At 37.9% G+C, this 19,032-nt stretch overlaps 1 pseudogene across 1 annotated transcript; it reads right to left on the bottom strand.

Moving 5' to 3' along the window:
- Nucleotides 1-673: 673 nt before the first annotated feature.
- Nucleotides 674-16,837, bottom strand: LOC309667350 (NEDD4-binding protein 2-like 1 pseudogene; annotated as a pseudogene). Its single transcript has 2 exons — nucleotides 16,473-16,837; nucleotides 674-2,247 (listed from the first exon to the last, which is right to left on the bottom strand). The product of its transcript is annotated as an NEDD4-binding protein 2-like 1 pseudogene (transcript).
- Between the last annotated feature and the right edge of the window lie 2,195 nt (nucleotides 16,838-19,032).

The raw sequence follows: 19,032 nt of genomic DNA, 5'->3' as shown, positions 1-19,032 counted from the left end.
TTCATTTACTTACTAAAGGACATCTCTTTTGCCTTTATGTTTTGGCAATTATGAATAGAGCTGCTATATCCATTTGTATACAGATTTTTCTGTAGAAAGAAGTTTTCAACTCATCTAGGTAAATATCAAGGAGTGTGACTGCAGGATCCTACGGTAAAAGTATGTTTGGTTTAGTAAGAAACCACCAAACTATCTTTCAAAGTGGCTGTACCATTTTGCATTCCCACCAACAATGAGCTAAAGTTCCTGTTGCTCTGCATCCTCGCCAGCATTTAGTGTTATTCGTGCTTTGGGTTTAGCCTTTCTAATAGGGGTGTAGTAGTATCTCATTGTCATTTTAGTTTATAATTCCCTAATAACATATGATAGTGAGCATTTTATCATATGTTTGTTTTCCACTTGTATATCTTCTTCCGTGAGACGTCTGTTCAGATCTTTTGCCCACTTTTTAATTGTCACTTCCAATATTTTTCTTCATCTTTTGCTTTCAGTAGTCTGACTATGATTTCCGTGGGTGTGGTTGCTTATACGTATTCAGCTTAAGGTTAGCTGAGCTTCTTGAATTTACAGGTACGTCTTTTACCAAATTTAGGAATTTGGAAGGCATTATTATTTCAAATATTTTTTCTCGCTTTTTTTCCTCTCATTTAATTTAGAGACTCTAGTGCAACTGATTATACACGTTGATAGGCATAATTTTAAAAACTGCTTAATTATTCCTCTCAAAAATTGGTGTTTTTATAAAGCCAGGCTTGTTTTGTTTACACTATTAGCTCAACAGCCAAAAGTTATTCAGGTTTAACCCTGTTCCATAAAGTGGTAGTTAAAACACACAATGTGACTTTACATAATGACACTGATTTTCCTCAGTAGCTTGTATAGCTATTAAGAAGGATTTTATCAGACATTTCTAACAATGATACATTGCTAAAATAGAGGAACAGTTTCCCAAAGTGTCTATTTTGAAGGACAACGTTCCCTTAGGTTGTGTACTTTCTGGCATATTCATTTTAAAGGAAAATCACTATCATCATTACAGCCACACATCTCACATTTTTTGGGTACATGGATGATCAAAGTATCAATGGCACTAAAGTTCTTCCTGCCTCCTACTTGTCCCCCACCTTTCCAACTTCCTGATGGAGATGAATTTCCTGAAAAAATAGATTGCTTCAAAGACAGTGGTACTGAAGCTTTATATAAACACTTCAGTTCATTAATGAACCCATGTGGCTGATTAGGTTCTTGGGTATGTTCTCAGGTTTCAGTTTCAAATTAATTCTTTCCCTAGAGAAAGGGACTTTGTTTAATCAAATGGGTAGAATTCCCAGCATCATCGGGCCATGCACACAGGATCACTTAAACAAATGCTTGTTGAAGAGGAATGTAATGACTTCTGCTCAAAAACTTTCAGGTTTGACAATTTACACTGGAATGAGAGCTCTGACTACAACTGAATGAAGGGTGAAGACTAAAAACTGAAGGAAAAACTGATTTAGGAAAATTGTGACTGCCCAGTACCCATGGTGACAACCATCCCTTGTGTTAAAGGAGCTCTCATTAGTGAAGCCCCCAGGGGCCCTCCGGTTTGGGAACTCTGCGTAGGTGTTCCACACCCTGCACCCTCGGAAGGAGATGCTTTACTCCTGTCCTGCTTTCTGTTGGCTCTGCTTGGTTTTTCCAGCATGCAGCACACCGGAAAAAGTAACCTCATGTTCATAGCTTTCATTCGGTGTATTGTCTCTCTTGGGACTCTATAAATATTTCTTTATCTCTGGTCTGAAAACTACCATGTCCATTTACAGCCTGAAAAGATTCTTTCGTTGGTATTTCCTTGGAGGTTGGCATCGTCAGTAATAATATCAGTAAGATCAGTGATGGTGGGGGGTATGCCCTTCCTCATTGCTTTTCTTGCTCTTTTCTGGTTCCATTCATGAGTTTTCTCCAGGAAGTCAGGATTGAACTCATAGGCACCATCTTCTCTGAAGAAAAACAATTATCCGTGCTGAAAATCAGGGCCCTGGGAAAGTTGTGTTGCTGTTGTCTGGCCAGTGCAGTTTCCCCCGAGCCGGAGATCTCGCAGGAGGTAGAGGTGTTTCCCAAAGCTGAGATGGCGCGGAAGTGTCCCACGTGGCCGGCGGCAGGGCAGGTGGTCAAGGCTGCTGCTGCCAGAGGCTCAGCCTCCCAGAGGATTCAAGAAAACTCTCCTCATGGGGTGGAGGCTGCGAGAGCCCTGCGTTCCCTTTCCTGAAGTCCCAGACCTTTTATTTTAGCCCAGACTTGCTCATTTCCAGAAAACCAAAAATGACCAAATCCATTTTGTAAAATGCTAAATGGAAGAAAAATATAAACCTGAACAGTGTGGAAGAGTAGCAATAAAATGCTTGACAAAGTAGGCATTTTTCAGAAGAGATCAGGGAATGTTGAAACAAATTTGGGGTGTTGTATAATCAGCAGCTATTATTATTTAAACTCATGGAGAAAGGAAATGGAGGTAAGAAGCTTTGAGGATTGTAAAACGGAACATATACATTTCAAAATAAACATTATATTTATATTTTGAATGATGACATTAGAGTAATTTACTTCATTTTAATATAAGGGGAAACACTAGAACAGAACATAGATTTCCTTTTCCAGGGACAAAAAGCACAAGACACGTTCACCATGGCTTTGTGCTCAGGTCGGACTCTATTAAATGTCCAACCGCTATATAAAGATGGAGAAGATATTTAATGGAGAAACAGGAAGTGACATCCATATGGCTCTTGTCTGTGGTTTTAACCAACATCTGTTATCCTCAAAAGGCCAAGACGAAGTGGTCTAGGCTAGTGGTTTTCAAAATATGGGCAGCACAGAATTCTTCCTTCAGATTAAATCTTACTCCAAAGACCAAAATTTTAAATGGTTAAAAACACTGATCTGCTAATTAAAGATGGTGTGCAAGTCCCTGGCCCTGGCCTCCTGGGCCCCTCTTCCCACATATTCAACAACTGCTGAGGGTCCCCCAAAGCTCAGTATTAATTAAGCTTCAGTGTGACTCTGCACAGTCATTCATAAAGGGTGATTGAAAAGTAGGTAGGACATGGAAAGGGAGATATTGCTGCCACAATACTTGACAAAGATATATGTCAATGATACCTACTGCTTGTCTTTTTAAAGGTGTTTAGGCAGAATACATCTTTATGAAACCATGATCTCATAATTTGTCTATTTTAAAACATATAATCAATAACTACCTTAATAACTATGCGCCAAACTCTGGCCACATGCCTTTTATACTTTATTGCTGAACCTGCAAGATAGGTATTTCTATTTCTAATTGAAGATTCATAAATTAAAGCTCAGAGAAGTTAAATCTCTTGTCTGTGTTAAAAAAAAAAAAAAAAGCCAGTGGCAGATCCACTATGCCAAAGTTGGACTCTCTGATATAAAAACTTGTTCTCTTTCTTTATAACATGTTGCCTTCTAATGAAATCGCATGCCTAGAGAATTTTAGAATCACATCTTATCACCTTTAAACATCAAAAACAATCTTATCTAGCATAAACTATTGAAAGGCAGGTTTTTCTTTTAAGCATTTGAGCAATGTGGTAAACAGATGCTTGCAGTGTCTAAACTGCTAAAATAAAAAAGTATATATATTTAATTAATTGATGTCTTCATAAGTGAGGTTTTTTTTCCAATTAAGAATCACCAATGGAAGCCCTGCTCAGAAATTAAACAAGTGATGGAAGCAAAAGGTACAACACTATTAGAGATAATTGGTAAATCAGCATTAAAAGCTGCTTGTTTTATTGACCTGTCAATACACTGAATAGATTTTTTAAATCTTTTTTGTGTATTATGACTATCTAAAAGAAATTTTGGATTTTCTTCATTCCATTTTGAAATTACATTTCATTAATTCTGTTCTGGTAGCCGTTAAATGGAAGAATCACATTGATGTGAATTTCTGCTTATCCTTTAGAATTCAAACATGATCGATTTCTTAGTAATGAGATGAAAAATCATATTGGTATTAGGCAAGTTTATTAAAACTTTGATGATCTTACAATAATTTTGCCCCAGGGTAGCATATTTGAACTCTTGGTGGAGCATAGAGAACAGGACAGTAGACATGAAATAGTGGACACGATTAGAGAAGGATTTTGTTGTAAGAACAGAATCATGAGCTACAAATTTTATCCTGATTCTCCTCAAAAGGTCCGACAGACATTTACAAGAGCACTCATGCATCCAAAAATGGAAAAATCCATATATTTCATGGACGATTTGGATTATTACTGTCTCTATACTAATACTAATCCCTAGGAATCTAGAACACTTTAGTCCTTCGGTCCAAGTGGTAGCTTATTGAAATCAGATGCTGAATGAGTACTTAAATTAAAAGTGTTCATGTGCCCCATTGGCTCTTTGACTAAACAAGTGGTTGTTACTCTGGTTCCCAAATTAAAGGAGAGTAAATGTAATCAGCAACTAAGAGAATGTCACAGTAACTCTCTGTCCTGTGGTTAACATGGTTGAAAGAGCCAAGTGGAAAGTCCTGATCCTCACCCCTTTATTTGTCAGGATTCTCTAGAGGAACAGAAACAACAGGAGATAGATATTAGATAGATAGATAGATAGATACATACATACATACATATATACATAGATACATACAGATATAAGGAGATTTATTAAAGGAATTGACTCACATATGGAAACTGAGAAGTTCTACAGTCCGCTGTCTGTAAGTTGGAGAACCAGGAAAGCTGATGGTATAACTCAATACAAGTCTGAAGGCCTGAGAACCCAGGTGGGGTGGGTGTATAGAATAAGTTCTGGCGTCCTAAGTCCCAAGAACCAGGAGGTCTGATGTCTGAGAACAGGAAAAGATTGATGTCCCAGCTCAAGAAGAGAGAAGAAATTCACACTTCCTTCAACTCTTGTTCTATTTGGGGCCTCAGTGGATTGTTTGCTGTCCACCCACACTGGTGAGGGTGGATCTTCTTTACTCAGTCTACTCAATCAGAGGCTAATCTCTTCCAGAAACACCCTCACAGTCATACCTAGAAATAATGTCTTACCAGCTATCTGGGTATCCTATGCCCAGTCAAGTTGACACATAAAATTAACCACCACATACTTTATCTCAAAAGAGTAAAATAATTAGCAATATCACATGCCTGGGTGAGTCCTGGAGATTAGTGCCACCAGTGAAGGCAAGAGATATACAGGTGATGATTCCAATCACATCATGACTTAATGTGCCCATTGTCTTGAGCAGATCTACCTATCTTAGAGAATGAGTGGATTATCATAAACTCAATTAGCTAGCGATTCCAATTGCTGATGTTATTTCTCATCATATCTGTTATCATTTTACAATTTATATATTTAAATATTTTATATATATTTATACATATGTATTTCTTCTCCATCTCACAAGTCAGCAAAAACCAGGATTTTTTTGCGTTAACTTAATAGGAGTAATATTATATCTTCATTAACTTGCTTTGTTGGCTCTGTACCCCTCAAGACCTTTTATCTTCCTCCCAAATCTGTATGCTGCTCTGAAACCTTGATTGCATAAGGCTGATAGAACCCGATGAATAGAAAACAGCAGGTCTGCCAGATGCCAGGTCTGTATGCTCCTATTGCCAGAGGGTGAGAAATGATTCTTATTAAAATCCGGGGGCCTGATTCCTCAGTAGAGTTCTGGGGGAATTTAGAAGCCTGGAAATTACAGGATATTCCTTTCAAAATGAATGATAATTTGCTGTAACTCATACTCTTTACCACAAAGAATGAGACAAAACGTATGATACATCCTTTTGTATTTTGCAAGAAAAATTGTTTGAGGTGTGTTGCTCTGATTCATTTATTGAGTAGCTCAAAATGCTACCAGTATTGAGAGAAAAATAGGAAAGAGTAGATATTTTAACTGATTTGGGCTGTATGTCTGTAGCTTTTTCACTGGGACTTTATGACTAGGGAATTCAGTGTTACTCAAAGTACCTGTGTCATACTTGGACGTTATGTGGTGTTTGTGGTGAGCCATGGCATAGAGAATCCTATGTTTTGGCATAAATCCAGGTAACAAGTCATTAACAAGTAATTATTTTCCCTTAGAGAAATAATTATCGGTTTGCTGCTAAACCCTAGTAGAGATTGAATACCTGATTATAGAACTAGGTAACCCACTAATTTGAGTTGCCTATCATGAACTGGGTGTTATCAGATGTTATAAACCAGAGAAAGCAGGCATGTTCCTCAAACTAAATCAGAAAATACTACTGGGGCTTCCCGGGTGGTGCAGTGGTTAAGAATCCGCCTGCCAATGTGGGGGACACGGGTTCGAGCCCTGGTCCGGGAAGATCCCACATGCCGGGGAGCAACTAAGCCCGTGTGCTACAACTGAGCCTGTGCTCTAGAGCCCAAGAGCCACAACTATTAAAGCCCTCGAGCCTAGAGCCCGTGCTCCGCAACAAGAGAAGCCACTGCAGTGAGAAGCCCGCGCAACCCAACGAAGACCCAATGCAGCCAAAAGTAAATAAATAAATAATTTTTTTTAAAAAAAGAAAATACTACTGTGCACAGGATCTGAAAGCACAAGTGTGTTCCTCTCATGAGCAGTTCATGCTCCCACTGTGTTTAGCCCTGCCATATGTCCACCCCTCCCTCAAGACACAACTGCAGATAGAGGAACACGCCGTCAACAAGAACCAAAAGTCTTCCTGAAGACCTTTCATAGTATGCTGGAAATAGGAATACAAGAGTTGTGGCATTTCAGCCCTGCTCCCAAGCTGAGTTATATGGCATCTAATTCTTTTGGCAAAAGAGAAGAAGGCTGGAAAAGACAAAGATCAGGATGTGTACTAGTAAGTGGGGGACAATTGTTTGGACAGAGAAGAACTTGGAAAAACTGGTACGTCGGAGTAGGTTTCTAGGATGTTTTAGAAAGAAGCATGTGAATGGACCTTCTGGAATGGATTCAGAGTGTGATAATATTATGCACCATGTGAATGTTCACCAAAAGGCTCCCAGTGCAGTGGGGACTCTCAATACACTGGTGGTTTTCAGTCACCTCTTTCCCAAGCCTTCTTACTGCTTGGCCAAAGGATGCCATGACCTTGAGAGCAAGGTCAGAGACTATGTAGCAACAAATATTTCCCCACTCCAGGGTCCACTGGTTCCAGCCTCTACTCAGTATCCAATTTTCCAGCACCAGTGAAAAAGACCAAAAGTAAAGTTATTATTCCCTAGGGATCTAGCCAGCTATCTGATTGTGAATTGAAACATTAGACCTTTTACATCATGAAAGGAAGAATAATTTTCCCCAACTGTACCAAATATTTACTCTGAATTTAGGTTTTCCTTCCATTTCTGACATGCTTCTTCCATTAACCCCATCTCTGGGTTTCCTGAATGCCTTATTCACAACATCGTTTCTTATCAAAGAACTAATTTCATGCAGACAAATTAAGGCAATAGCCTAACACTCACAGAATTTACTGCCTTACCGTGTACCTTATCACCACAAATCACTTGACCTTACAGAGGGTTGAAATAGTCTGAATGGAAATAAGATAGAAGATAACATCTTATACAATTTCGGTGCTGTCCTATGTGAAATGTGTATATTCTCTGAACCAGACCTGGAATACAGGAAACAAAGAATAGAAGTACGTTTCACACCTCTCACTCTCATACCTAGTGAATCCCTCACAAGTTAATGTTTCCATTTATGTCTTTGTGTCCAGCTCTCTGTCTTAGGGTTCACCCAGGAGGTTTTAGAACACAAGGATAAGTTCTTCCGTCAGGGGACTCTACAATGGTCTCAGTGAATTGGAGGCTATTGCTTCCATTTGTCCGGTTCAAGCTCTTCCTGTTGTTGAAGGACAAAGTCACAAAATAGAGGGTTATTGATCTTGATTATCAAGGGAAAACAGATTTGCTGGAGGTAAGGTCATAATACATTTAGAACCCAAAGTCTTCCCTAGGGTTCCTCCTAATCTGGTAGTAAAACTTGTTGGAAGACTCCAGAAACTTCAGAAAGACCAAACATCAGACAGGTAAGACCATCAGTTAATTCTATTCCTCAGAAATAGTTGTTTGATTTACCTCATCATGAAAACAGTCTCAATTGCCTGCAATCCTGGCTGAGGGCAAATGAAATATTGAATGAATCATACAGACAGAAATCAAAAATACTAGTGATGGTCTCATCACAACTGTAGAAACATAACGTCTTCATCTGGGTGCCCTAGAAAATATAACTTAAGGAAAACTTTATGTGCTAATGCTTTGGGGATGGATGTTCAATTCCGGGGATGCAATAGTGAACTGTACAAATATTTTGAGGCAAATTTCATTGCGTGGGTGTGTGTTTTAAGTTTATTCTGTTGGTGATGCACTCTAATTCCTTTGGCTTTCCTTGTTTCTCAAGGATTTAATTATTTGAATACGGAATACAAAACAAAACAAAAATTCAACTGCTTACCACTGGTGTCACTCAAAGGCATGTGTCTACTGTCTTCCTCAATATTTCATCAAAATATCCCAGATTACATTTTATAGAATATTTTATTTACACTCTGTCGTGGCTGCTTTTGATTTTTTAAAATACACTCTTGCTTTCTAAGACAATTTATTTTAAAAAGACAACTCTGCTTTTTAAGTCCATTTCATAACATAATGCTAATTTCTTTTGTAGAATTGTTTACAGTTCCCCACAAAGGAAATTTCACTTTGGAACAGACATCTCAATTTTAAAGCAATCATGGTATACAGATTTTCACTTGGAAGTTTTAGGTATTTCCATGGAAATAGATGCAGGGAATAAGGCCACAGAGCAAACATCTTTGCTGGCAGATATCTAAATAAGAAGAAACAAAAGAAGAATAATCCAGTCTTGATTAAAGCCAAAATGAGAGAACAAAAAGTTATTGCAAGGCAACAAAGTGTGGAAAGAGGCGTCTACAATTTACTTGTCAAAGGTGTATATGTACTTCCTGAAGGCAAGCCAGCCAGTAGATTGTACATGTAAATTCTCTTCCTGCAAGCATTAGGGCAGGGCAATCTAATGGTTAGGGGAAAAAGCACACTGGGGTGTCCCACTTATTTGTGTCAACTCTTGCCAATCTCTGCCATTGTATGTTTCTTTTTCTTGGCAATGAAATGTTACCATTGTTGCATAAATTGTTTATTCTGCTTTCCATGGAAATTGTCTAATAATCCATTAGCATGATAAAGTTGTTATTTATATCATGAACTCTTGCTATCCTATTCTGTACCTTTACTCTAATTTTTTTCCTTCATATACAGTATTCATTTTTTCATATGTATTTTAGGACTCATTTCTCATTTTTTCTTAAGTGAAATCTATGCTAAGAAGTCAGTAGCGCCTGCTTGCTTCTCAGATGTCTGAATAAGACCCCACTGTGAATAATAGGCCATACCCTATCTGCATGGCCTTTTTATGATTATTCTAGATTTTAGATTATGATTGTTGTGTGTGTTACTTTAAACTAGAGATGGAGGCAAGACAGAATAAATCAGTGAATATTCCTTTTCTACCTAAGACAGCTCTTAATTAAACAGACATTTACTGAGATTCTGCCTTTGTTTTCCAGTATTTTGAGTGTCAAAGGTAATAAATCTTATTATTCGGTTGCTTTTTTGCATGTAAGAAATGGAAGATCTTGGAAAAAAAATTAAGGGAAAACATTCCATTTATTAATCCTCTAAATTAAATCAATGCCAAACCTTCTCTCTAGTGAGTTTGAGTACATAATATGTAGCATGCTGGTATCATTTATCATCAATCCAAGACACTTTGGAGTGTGAAAAGGAATGCTTTAATAATCACCCTAGGAAATCTAGGACTATCCCAGGCAAACCAGGAAATATAGTTGCCCCCATAATATATTTTTTCTTTCAAAATGTTAATTTCATTCCCTTTTTATGAAATATTGAAAGAATAATGAAATGGTCCTGGAAAAAATTATATTCTACTATTCTTTCTTTTCCTTACTTTTTCACTTTATGAGTTTTCAAAAAAGATTCTTAACATTCTGTTATTATTCATGGACCATTTCTTTTAATGTCTTTAAATGCATAAAAATACATAGAATTATAAATAAATAAAACTTTTTACTTTGAGATTCAGGCATTAAAATATTATTAGAAAATGAATTTGTGGTATAGTAATATATGTGCTGCTTTATAAATGCATTAAATAACAAAATATAGTAAGTAGTTTACTATAACTTTGAAGTAGTTTTAAGTGTAACAGTATTTTGAGTTTTATGTTATAAAAATACTTATAATTTCTGTCGGTAACAAAATCATAGATACTGCTAATCTTATTGAAATATGCCGCCTAAATAATAAAGGAAGAAACCTAAATTTCAATTAGATATGAGTGAAAATAAAGATGCATTTCTTCCCTGTCAAATTCAAGGACCTCTTAAATGACTTAACACAAGTTAAGGACACTTGGCTTAGAAAGCCAAAATAGTAAAATAAACAATTTTCCCAATTGGGTCCTAATAATCGTTGTGGCCTTATAAATTAACTTTCCTATAAGTTGTGTCTTCACTTTTCAAAATCACAGAAAATAAGTAAAAATCATGCAGATATGAATTTTATGTAATGTTTTACTAAGGTATTATATTTTTTAGCAGTGTTCAAGAGCTACATGATTTGGAAATTAATTATCAAAGCTGCCCAAATAACTTATCTGTGATGTCTTCCTCTTAGAGATTGTACCCCCCATTTACCACACTGCAATAAATCAGATGTTACTTTTCTTTAATCTTTATTTTTTGTTATTAAGCTATAGCTATTATACAAGCAGTTAATAATAGACCTCAGATCTATGTCAATCAGGGCTTCAAGTTTTTTACAATATGGCACATTTTTCTGAATGTAAATGACACAGTGCTTTGTGCTTAGTGAAACTGCATCATTTACATCAAATGGTGATGAACTACAATGAATCAGTTTTGGAAAAGGTTGCATTTCAAATAAAACCACCCTGGCACTTCTAGTAGGATTTCCTTAAGGTCAGAGCTGCTCTTCCTTATTTTCAGAAATGTTTTCAATGCAATTAAGGGATGAACAAATTCTGTTCACCTAGTCAGTTTTCTTAGTATGTTTTCATATGAATCCTAACTAAACTTCTTCAATCCATCAGCTTTTTAAGAAGTAAAATAATGACATTTCACTTGGGTGATTCTTTACACAGTGCAATAAATGGAGAAGCAATTAAACTGTATATGCTTTGCCTAAATATACATGGAGAATGGGATAAGGGGATTGCAGGCTGAAGCAACTATATGAATGAACAAACAAACAAGATGTGATGCATGTGATAGTATTTGATTTAAAATGTCCTCTCTCAGATTACCTTTAATATATGCTAACTACATAGAAAGGGTAAAAAAAAAAAAAAAAAGGAAAAAAGCAACAATAATATTCTCATAATATTTCTCAAAAACCTAGAATAAATTTCCTCTATGAAACCAATGGAAAAGACTGAAAAGCCCACTTTTGACCAAAGTGCCCTATGTTGTTAGAAAAGTGTGCTTGTTTAACAGAAAGTAGAATATATCTTTTTGCTTTGCTTCCTGTCTGTTATTGGGCTTGGGCATATAAGGTTTTAACCAACAGGTTATTTGTGAGGTTTTTTTCTTTTTTTTTTTAAGGATGTAGAGGACTGTTCAACCTCTGCTGACCCTGATCAGAAGCACTCTTTTCCTGTTCAGTCTAGAGAACTGACTGGATGGCCAACACAACCTCAGGAAGGTCAGAAAAACAGCTGGAGGTCAGGGACATCAGGAGCTGGGGGTCCAAACACCAACAGGACCACCTTTTCATCTCTGTCTCTGCTTCTCTCTGCTTGTCATATTTCTTCCCTGAGACTGGCATCTTCTTCGACAGTCTGGAAACATAGGTTTTCGCTCTTCCCATGATTGATAACCCACTTGTTTACCACAAGAATACATTTTATATATGAAATGTAAAAGATCATTTACTTTATCTTTTGACACAATTGTGCTCCAAAACTTTCTGAGGAAGGACTCAGGTTAGCCTATCTTTAATCAGGGGCCAACTGCTATGCAAATCAACTCTGATTATCCAGACAAAACACTACAAATGGCATCCCCATTGGAAAGACGTGTTTGGAGTGTAGAAAGAAGCAGTCGCCTAGAGTAAGAGGCTGCTCTTTAAGACGGAGTAGTGCTTAAAAAGATAAAACAATATTTCCCACAGTAAGATATGCAATGTAAAAATGATGATTTAAAAGTGGTAATTTATGATTTTTTTAAAAAGCAGGTCATATTATATACTATGAGAAAAATGAGAAAGGACCTACTGTATAGCACAGGGAACTATACTCAATATCTTGTAATAAACTATAATGGAAAACAAACAAACAAGAAAAAACAAAAAATCTATAATGGAAAAGAATCTAAAAAAGAAATATACATACATATATGTGTATATATATAACTGAATCACTTTGCTGTACACCTGAAACTAACACAACATAGTAAATCAACTATATTTCAATAAAATTTTTTTAAAAATTAAAAAATAAAATGAGATTACATTTTCACACCAAAAAGCAAAAAACAAAACAAAACAAAAAAAACTGAGAGAGGAGAATAGGAAATTAGTCCACTAAATTTTTGTTCTACATAATGAAGTAAAAATAATTTAATTACTGAAATAATATAGGTAAGATATATTTTAAGTTATAAAACCAAAGTAAGAGGTAGTTTTAACAAGCAATTTCATTTCTAACCTCTTGCTTATAAGAGACACAACTACAATAAAATAACCAATAAATGTTAGAAATAAAATGGTGGGCAGAGATTTATCAAACACATATCAATATAAAGAAAGTAGAAGTAGGAAAACTATTTTAGACAAAGTAGAATTCAAGAGAAACCAAGTTCAATAATTTAATGGATTTTAAGAATGCTTGTATGCCATGAAAAGGTAGAATTTATAGTATAATATTTAAGGAAGTTTACAACCAAATAAAAATTATTCAAATTATATACAGTAAAAACTCATAGGAAGCAAATAAGATGTTAATTGAAACAGTTTTGTGAGAGATTTAACTATACCTTAAAAAACTTTGCATAATATGCATATGACAAACAAAGATATAAAGAATGTAAATAATATAGTAAACTTGGAAATTTATTTAGAAAAACTAAAACTTTTCAAGTAGCCACTAGAAAGAATGAATGGCATATTAAGCCATGGGGCAACATCAGTAATTTTCTGAAAAAATAAATCATATGAACTAGAATATTTTTCCATAATGCAATAAATCAGGACCATTAACAAAGGGCTAATAAGCAATTGAAGCTTAGGGAAAAACTATTAAATGCCACTGTATTAAATAAAATTCAAAACTATGATCCCAGAATTTTACAAAATAACTAAAATTAGAATACCACGTTAGATCTCATGGGAGATGAAAACAGCATACTCAAAAACATGACCTTCAATATTTTCATTTTTAAGCAGAAATAAAACAAGTATACTGAATACCCAACTCAATAACTGAGAAAAACAAAACAAATTTATATAAAGGATAACATAATAAGAACCACAAAGGAAATCAGTAAATTATAGAATGTAGTACAAATAAAAATGAATACAATAAATTGTACTTATGAAAAGTTAGCAATAATTCCTGGTAACTCTAAATAAGAGAAAAGATAAACACAAGAAAACAAAATTAGGAATGAGATAAAAGATACAATAACCTATACAAGGAGATAGCAATTATAAGAGAATATGTGAAATTTATCCCCATATTTCTCAAGACATAGTTTTCAACTCTTCTAATTTAAGAATTACCTGTAATATTAAAGATGCAAAAGTTTAGGTCGCTCAGAATTAGAGCTAATGAATGGATCAGAATGTTTGGAGAAGTAGCCAGGAATCTGCATATCTATCAAGTGATACTTATTCACATTAAAGTTTGAGAATTACTGCTCTCCACTAAAAAAATATTTAAATTTCTATTTGTTTGATTTTCTATTAAAATTATGGTACCAAATTTGACTCCAATAGTAATGGTTAAAACATGAAAATGCACAAAAAATTATCTTCACAAAGAATATCTGAACCAAATGCACTTAGAATGTTATAGAAAATGTTTATTAAACAAATAACTGATCAGGCTTCCCTGGTGGCGCAGTGGTTAGGAATCTGCCTGCTAATGCAGGGGACACGGGTTCGAGCCCTGGTCTGGGAGGATCCGACATGCCGCGGAGCAACTAGGCCCGTGAGCCACAACTACTGAGCCTGCGCGTCTGGAGCTTGTGCTCCGCAACAAGAGAGGCCGCGACAGTGAGAGGCCCACGCACCGCGATGAAGAGTGGCCCCCGCTCGCCGCAACTGGAGAGAGCCCTCGCACAGAAACGAAGACCCAACACAGCCAAAAATAAATAAATAAAGAAGCTTCCATTAAAAAAAAATAATAAATAAATAAATAAATAAATAACTGCTCCAGAGCATTAAAAAGAAGATAGAAGTCACCCAAGTCAAGTTACCAGCAGATTTTCTGATATCCAAGCAGGGTAAAAACAGCATACCAAGCCACCCCAGAGACCAAGTTCATTTTAGACCGTAACACAAGAATTCTACATTATTAAGAAATAAAATTCAAGAGCACATGAAAGGAATCATCCATGACAATAATGGGGACCTTGAAAAAGAAGTGATCATTTAATAGAATAACATCCTGTGCTCAGGATAAAAACAATGGAAAATATCATAAAGAAAAATAAAAATGGAAAATAAATTAGGAAACACGAAGAGCTGGCAATATAATTATAGCAAATATGACAAGAATGGTTTATAGACTCAATAAATATGCAAATTTTAATTAAAAATTCAGGAAACACTACAATTGAAATTTTGGTGGGGAAAAAAGGCACAAAAATCCACATGGAAACTATACAAATGAGACATTGATATATGAAAATTTCTCAACTTACACAGTAATCAAAGTATTACATATTTTTAAAAAGATAATAAAGCAGTTAAAACATGAAAATAAGCACTATCACTAACTAGCTAGCAAAGATCATGAAGATGTTGAATAGCAGTGATCTACCCCAAGCATAGGCTTGAAAAAAGGATTCTGAAAAAACATGTGGTCATAATGCAAAAATTATTTTATCAAACACACCCACGTGAGGCCAGCTCAAAAGGAAATCAACTGAAGTGGGCACCCAATGGAATCTATTTTTAGGAATGGTGATGGTGAAGCTTTTGAGTCCTGTCCCCAGCGTCATTGGACTTGCTAATGTATCTGTACTGGGCTAAGCTGCCTCCATGGGGTTTCTTTGCTGAAGCAACCTCTGTGGTATAAATTGAGGAATTGTTCCTCTCTTTATATTCTCTAAGACTGATTCTCAGTCATTATTTTTTTTTCCACCTCTTTATTGGAGTATAATTGCTTTACAGTGTTGTGTTAGTTTCTGCTGTACAACAAAGTGTATCAGCTATATGCATACATATATCCCCATATCCCCTCCCTCTTGGGCCTCCCTCCCACCCTCCCTATCCCATCCCTCTAGGTCATCACAAAGCGTCGAGTTGATCTCCTTGTGCTATGCAGTTGCTTCCCACTAGCCATCCATTTTACATTTGGTGGTGAATATATGTCAATGTTACTCTCTCACTTCATCCCAGTTTCCCCTTCCCCACGCCCCCCAACCCCCGTGCCCTCAGTCATTACTTTTTATCAGAGACAGTCTCGAGGGAATTCTGTTTGTTGCAACTAAGAACACCGATTCAGAAGCTGGCACTAGTTGCAGACAACTGATACTTAAAAGAATAAATCTGGCATTATTTTTCTTGTTCGATTGGTTCTGAGGTGGTAAGATTATAACTTCTAAACTGTAAACATTCTCTGGCCCAACAGATAACTTATTTACTCTCACCTGTGGTCACCTGGCGTTAAGTGCCCATTTGATGGCAAGACTTTGAAGGACCCAATATCCATTTCTGTAAAACAATGTGATGAGCATGAGGGCTACGAGATGGACCGATGGCCTCTAATTGCGCTGGGATGCTCCAGAAATAAAATGACAAATTCAAAGTTCTAATTTTTTTTTTCAGGCAGAGTCAGAAAATCAAGGTTTTTCTATGCTGTGCTAAATGAATTTGTTGTCACTCGTAGCCACAGGGTTGAAAGTGGAATAAATAAAAGTTAACATACAATCCTGTGGCTTGAAAACTTACACCACCAGTTGAATTGTAATTTTGCCAAATCTCTTATGTAAATGTTAAAAACGAACAGGGCACCAAGAACTGGAACCAGGACTGATGGAAAGATACACATGGTTTACAGCAGTAGTTCTCAACTGGAGGCGCCACCAGTCCCAGAGCGTTTCCGTAAACGTGTGCAGGTACTTTGACTTGGGGACGCTACTGGCATTTATCACCTGGGTGTGAGTGATTTTAAACGCTCTAAAAAATATGGGAGCCTCAGCTCCGCGGCGGCGGCGGAAGGCGGCCCGGGCCCTGGCAGGCCCATGGCGGCAGCGGGAGCGGCGCTCCCGGGCACGGACGGGCCTCCCGCGGGCGGCGGCGCTGGGGCGCGGGCGGCGGGTCCCCGCCGGGCGGCTGGGCCGTGGCGCGCCTCGAGGGCCGCGAGTTCGAGTACCTGATGAAGAAGCGCTCGGTGACCATGGGGCGCAACTCTTCGCAGGGCTCGGTGGACATGCGCATGGACCACTCGAGCTTCGTCTCGCGGCGCCACCTCGAGATCTTCGCGCCCCCGGGCGGCGGCGGCGGCGGCGGCGGCCATGGCGGGGCGGCCCCGGAGCCGTCGGCGCAGCCCGGGCCCGACGCGGGCGGCGACCTCTACGTGCGCTGCCTCGGCAAGAAGGGCGTGTGCGTGGACGGCGTGTTCCAAAGGCGCGGGGCGCTGCAGCTGCCGCGCGTGTGCACGTTCAGGTTCCCGAGCACAAACATCAAGATCACGTTCACTGCCCTGTCCAGCGAGGGAGAGGGAGAAACAGGAAGCGCCCGAATCCCCCGTGAAGCCCGTGCAGGCTCACATCTCGCCGCTGACCATCAGCATTCCAGACGCCACGGCCCACCTCATCAGCCCCCTCCCCTCGCCCACAGGAACCATCAGGGCTGCGAACTCCGGTCCATCCAGTCCCCGGGGAGCAGGGTCTTCAGGGTACAAAATGGGCCGTGTGATACCATCCGACCTCAATTTAATGGCCGACAACTCACAGCCAGAAAATGAGAAGGAAGCTTCAGGTGGAGACAGCCCAAAGGATGATTCAAAGCCACCTTATTCCTATGCACAATTAATCGTACAAGCAATTACGATGGCTCCTGATAAACAACTCACCCTAAATGGAATTTATACGCACATCACGAAACACTATCCCTACTACAGGACTGCGGACAAAGGCTGGCAGCTATACGTCTGCTGACATACGTAGCTTTCTGAAGTTTGCACAGAGATGGTTTTCACACTGTTTTACTGAGGAACCCTTTCTTCAAAAGAGACCTCCTCCAGTTGGCCAGTATACAAAACAGATGAACACAGCACTGCCCTGTTTCAATGGTCCAACTGTACTTCCAGCCTGTTCCTAGGCTGCCTGTGAATCCAGGCCTCCTCAGAGGACACTTTGAAATTGGTGCATAGTATTTCCATTGTTTAGCGTTTTAATTTAGTTTAATTTTTAAACCTCTACATTGTGTATGTTTTTCCTTGTTCTGCGTGTCTGTGTTATGTGTAGCCATTTACTAGGTGTTTAGCAGGACCTCACTAATTCAGACAGTACGGGAAAGGGTAAGTTTGAAGTATGGAGTAGTAAAAGCATCACAAAAGAGAGACGAAACATACATTTACATATTTTGAATTTATTAAGTAACCAGGAATGGCTACAGAATTCCTTTGAGGCTTAATGAGTAAATGATCCTTTGAAAAATGCATCTGTTGAACCATAATCATAATCAAGTGATGTGGGCGGGGCAGGGGGGTAAGCCATTCTGTTTAACGGAGGGTAAAAACTTTTTTCTTCTTCCTGCAGATGTATAAATGTGTTGTAATAAAAATAGTGTTCCAGCCCAAAAAAAAAAAAAAAAAGGGAAAACCCTGCACAAAGAAAAATTTTCTCACCTGAATTATACTTAGCACCCCTATTGAAAAGCACTAGCTTTGATAAGTACTCTCCAGTCTGACTGAGCCTCCTTTGCCTACAGGACCATCTCCTGGTCTCCTGGCAGTTAATGGTTGTTTCAGTCTTGCTTGAAGACCCATTAACAACCCTACCAAAACATTTACCTGGAAACATGAAACAGGATTAAGTCTAGCTGCATTATCAGGAAAAGATATTAACAGTATTTAAAACCTAATAGAACTATTTTCTATCTCACTTAAAAGTAGTCCAAAAACAGGTAATCCAGACTTGGAAAGGGTCCTCCATGGTCACCAACACCCCAGGGTCCAATTACTTTTCTATTCCCCACATTTAGTGAACTGTTACATTGTCCTAGTTCTAATTCCTAGTCAACAAGAGAAGAAGAGGATGAAGAAGAGTGAACTCCAGTTTTTAAGGAACTTCTCAGGAAGGCCATACAACTTCTTTATGCCTCTCATTGGCAGGACTTGATCATGTGACAAACACAGATGCAGAGGGAAAGGTACTATTTTAGTTAGGGCATGTGATTGTTCCTATAAAAAGTGGGTTCTGAGATTAATGTGGAAGGGGAGAATGAATATCAATGTTGTGCCACGCAAAAGCAGTCCAATATCTCCATGCCCCTTCCCAAGTTATCCTTGTTTATAGGCTCTGGGATGTAAAGGTTTATGCAGCAAGCAAAATTCGATATGTTGCTAATCCATATCACTGAAGACTTGGAGAAAATGTATGAGAATGGGTTCCAAGGGTGCTAAACAGAGAGAAACGTTATATCTGACTGAATTTAGTGAGATAGATGTATTTACCAGACATTTTGGATTCAATATGCTAGTTGAGA

Source organism: Balaenoptera physalus, assembly GCF_965194825.1.
Source record: "Balaenoptera physalus genome assembly, chromosome: 9".
Taxonomy (NCBI): domain Eukaryota; kingdom Metazoa; phylum Chordata; class Mammalia; order Artiodactyla; family Balaenopteridae; genus Balaenoptera; species Balaenoptera physalus.
This window is presented reverse-complemented; position numbering and strand designations above follow the sequence as displayed.